The following is a 4535-nucleotide window of genomic DNA, read 5'->3' as shown; positions in this document are numbered from 1 at the left end:
ACCAAGTCAAGGGTTAAGATCCCCTTACCAGTCATCTTTAAAAAGAAAAGTGATTTGGCTGGGAACTGGACTCTCCAATTAAGGAACAGATTTACAACAAGATATCAAAGAAGGGAGTACAAAGAAGGCATCTGGGCAACAGGGATGTAATCTAGGCAAAAGGGAGAGCCATAAATCAGGCCACTAGAATCAAAGGATCAATTCCAGGTAATGGAATTGTTACTGGACCAGGTTCTTGGGTCTCAAAGTTGTACAAATGAACAGTGCACCCACCAGTAAAGCAAGCAATGCTTTATTTAAAGAAAAGAGAGCTTATGCACAAGAGAGGTAGTTATAGGGAAGCTAGTACCATGAGGGGAGCTGTTCAGGGTCCTTTATACAGCAGGGAGTGAGGGCGATCATCATCATTCTGTGCCTCTGGAGGTGGTCCATTATGTTCTTTCTGGTTGTGGTATGGGCATGTTCAGTTAGGGCTTTGGTCCTCGCACCTGCTCAGTAGGTCCAAGGTGGTGGTTTTGCTCACTACTGCCACCCCAGGAGTGTTGTTGTAGTGGTTACTTTGAAGCTTTGTGCGCATGGAGGAGTTGGGCTAACTGCCTGGTGGGAAGTTTGTGATTTTAATTTTTTTATAATTTCTCGTGTAACATTTTTTCCAAAAAAAGAAAAAAAAAAAAAAAAGCTGCTTATCTCGGTTTATGAAAATAGCTTAGCTGGGTGTGCTTGATTGTTTGGAGATAGGGGTCAATGGCTGAGGTGAGGGGCCAAGTCCCATCCCTATCCTGTCATTCCCCACTGAGAGATTTTATCCTCCTTATTCTTAAGGAGAAAGGGGCTAGCACTCTCATTCTTCTGAGACTGCTTCCTGCTACCCATTGGTATAGTCCCTGCCTCATTTCAGAGGTGTAAAAATCACTCAGTGACTGATCCAGTGATTGATAAGGGCTTGGTTCCTCTTGGGAGAGGATGGGTTGGAATCCTTGCACCACCATCATCTTGATGTGGAACTGTAGTAACCTGGAAGATACAAAGTTTACTAACAGATTAAAATGACAGGGCTAGCATCTAATAATAGGTATATTATAGTTTTCTTCTGAAATATAATTTTCTATCTCCAAGTTTCCCACTTTTACCAAAGGTATTTGTGACAAGACTAACTTATTTGCAAAATAAGTTTAGTTCCTGGCCAGATTATTTGCATAAAGGGCAGCAAGAATGATTTATCATAAGACTCTTTCTGAGTTGGCTTAGGAATCTCAGATTAGACCATCAAAAGCCTCTCTGGTCTTGGGCCGGCCTGGTGGCGCACTGCTACAGTGCGCTGCTTGGCTTTATCATAAGACTCTTTCTGAGTTGGCTTAGGAATCTCAGATTAGACCATCAAAAGCCTCTGTGGTCTTGGGCCGGCCTGGTGGCGCACTGCTACAGTGCGCCGCTTGGCAAGCGCGGCGGCGCTCCTGCCGAGGGTTCGGATCCCACATACAGACCGGCCGCTCACTGGCTGAGCGAGGTGCGGGAGCAACACCAAGGGTTGCGATCCCGTAGCCGGTCCCGGTCCGGTATGGGCGCGACACTGAGGGTTGAAATCCGTTGCCGGTCACGAAAAAAAGAAAAAAAGGAAAATAAATAAATAAATAAATAAATAAAGCCTCTCTGTTCTTAGGAAGCCAAGCCAAGGATTTGACTTACTCTCGGATTACCTGTAGGAGTTGTGTGAATTCCTCTCTTCTGGAGGTCCCCAAATTATCAAAGTTCTGGCCTGTCAAAAAGTTACATTCTTTACTTACCACAAGGCTAGGAACCTTGTAATTATGTAGACAAGGTCCTAGGTCAGTCTTTCCAAGGGGCTTTTTATTGGCTCCAAAAAAAGTTCACCTCAATCACTTAAAACAGTCTGGTCATATCTGAAAATATGACATTCCAGTCAAAGCCTTGGTAAAATAACCAGTGTCTCCAATTATGTCCTGTTACAAGAAGAACAGATTCTTATTGAACGTATGCAAATAACTATATTGCCATAAAATAAGAATATTCATGAATAGTTTCAAAATCCTGGAGGGATCAAGTAGAGAGAAAAGTAAATGTTTCAAATTTTGCTCATAAATGTATACTTTAGCAAGTTGGTATAGCTTAAAAGGTTTTCTTGAATCTGGAAAACAGAACATTAAAAGAACCAGCAATGTTCAAAATGAAGAAATTGTAAAAACCCACAATTCTTTATCAGTTCATTCAGTTTTATGTAATTACTTTTGCTCTGTTTGACCTTGGTTAGAAGTTTCACGAACCCATCAGTTTCTTTATTAGAATTTTGGAAACTCAGTCCAATGGTATGAACTCAAAGTTACTACGAACCTGTACTTGTCAGAGTTCTTTCCATGAACTTTCTTGAAGATATAACACTTTAAAAAACTAAAATTTGGGCTGGCCCACAGCTCACTTGGGAGAGCATGGTACTGACAACACCAAGTCAAGGGTTAAGATCCCTTTACTGGTCATCTTTTAAAACAAACAAGCAAACAAACAAACAAATAAACAAAAACTATAATTGCTTGCAAAGAACTTTGAGAAAAGGCATCAAAATGAAGCAAAAAACTGTGGTCATCACAGCTTAAAATGGCCAAAAAAATCTGATGAGAGTTATACTGTGGTCCAACTGCCCCAAGAACACTGAGCCTGATATTAACTGATCCCATTTACCAAACCCCACAACCTGGAGCCACCTCAAGATCCCACCTTCTTCCCCCACAACCTCCTATATTTTGTTTTAGAGCTCCATTTCTCTGTAGATTTTCTCTTTTCCCCAAAGGAACTATTTAGTCGACTGAACCCCTTTTTCTTGAACCCCTATTAACCATGCACTCCCTCTATATGTTTTTCTTGTTGGAATTTTCGCCAAAGACTCTGAGGCCTCATGAGAAACACAGCCATGGTGCACCAACTGACCTATCTGGGGGTCTGCTGCCTTCCTCTAGAAGCCCCAAGAGTCAAATGGCTTTGGATGTATTTTTTTTTTTTTTGTCCTTTTTGAGACTGGCCATACCACACTCAGCCAGTGAGCACTGTGAGCGCACCGGTCATCCCTATACAGGATCCAAACCCGCAGCGGGAGCGCTGCTGGGCTCCCAGTGCCGCACTCTCCCGAGTGCGCCACAGGCTCGGCCCTGGATGTATTTGTTAATTGACTCAGCCCTTAGCTCAGTCACCCAGGTAAGGGACAGAAACTGAATTAAAAGTGACCTGTCTAACTAGATGGCCTCCAAATATGACTTTCTGGCATTCACATGGTTATTTTAAACAGACTTCTAGGTTTTCTTATAGGCTCAGCTATGTATTTCCTCATAAAATCCTATGGTGGAGTTCTATGATTTTATTTGGCTTTTGTGTCCTTTTTAAAAAATCTTTCTCTGTGTCTCCTCTGACATACCCAAATTCTTTGAAAAGGCTCACATTCTTTATCTGTGCTTTGCAATGTAAATATGCTGCCTTGCTTTCTCTAAAATGTGGTGGGGGCTTGAACCCTCAATACTTGAACATTGCTTGACACATTCGTTGAATGAGTGAATGAATTTACCACAGTGATTAAGAACAGAAAATTTGGCATCAGCCTTCATCCTAGGCAAGTTATTTACCAGGGCGAACCTCAGTTCTGTCAAATGGAAAAAGGGTAAAATAAGAAAACATATAGAAATTGCTTAGCACAGTGCCTGTCATCTAGTAAGTGCTGAATAAATGCTAGTCATTTTTATTTTCTCTTTCAAACCCTGACGTGCAGGGAAGAGAAGGGTGATTTGCCTCCCTGAAGCACAAGAGACCTTCTTTCTCTATGAGCCTGCAGCTATGGCCACAGAGAAACTGGAGGTATGGGAGCAGGGAGCAGGGAGCAAGGGCATGAGGAGCAGCACTGATGCCATGAGAGGAAGGCAACACAGGGAGCAATGTAACCAGAAAAGTAACAAACAAACAAAACACAGACATTATCCCCCTGTGAGAATAAGGCTGTGGACACACAATTTCTTAAAAAAAAAAAAAAAAAAAGGAAAGGAAAGGAAGAAATTCTGAAAGGCAAAATATGCACATTCAAAATATATGTTACTACTTTGGTGAAACAGAATTTCAATTAATCAAGAACCCCCACCCCCCACCTCCAGCTGAGTCAGAAATCCTTTCATAATTTCCCACTCCATCAGACCCCCCCCCAACAAACAGGCACCCCATGCCAGTGCCTTGGGGCCTTCCCTGCGACCCAGGGCAAGGAGAAGGGGACCATACCCCCCTCCCACAACCAGGCACCCTGCATCAGCACCTCAGGGCCCACCCAGGGACCTGGGGTATGGAGCCAGGGACCAGACCCCTCTCCCACAACCAGGCACACTATGCCAGTGCCTTGGGACCCACTCAGTGACCCAGGGCATGGAACTGGGATCAGACACTCTCCACAACCAGGCACACTGCCAGCACCACAGAGCAGGCCAAAAACATCTCCTCCATATGGGTGGCCCACCACAGCTACCACAATAACCATGGCTGCCACAAAGGCA

This window comes from Galeopterus variegatus, unplaced genomic scaffold (genome assembly GCF_000696425.1).
Source record: "Galeopterus variegatus unplaced genomic scaffold, G_variegatus-3.0.2 Scaffold624, whole genome shotgun sequence".
NCBI classification, from domain to species: domain Eukaryota; kingdom Metazoa; phylum Chordata; class Mammalia; order Dermoptera; family Cynocephalidae; genus Galeopterus; species Galeopterus variegatus.
This window is presented reverse-complemented; position numbering follows the sequence as displayed.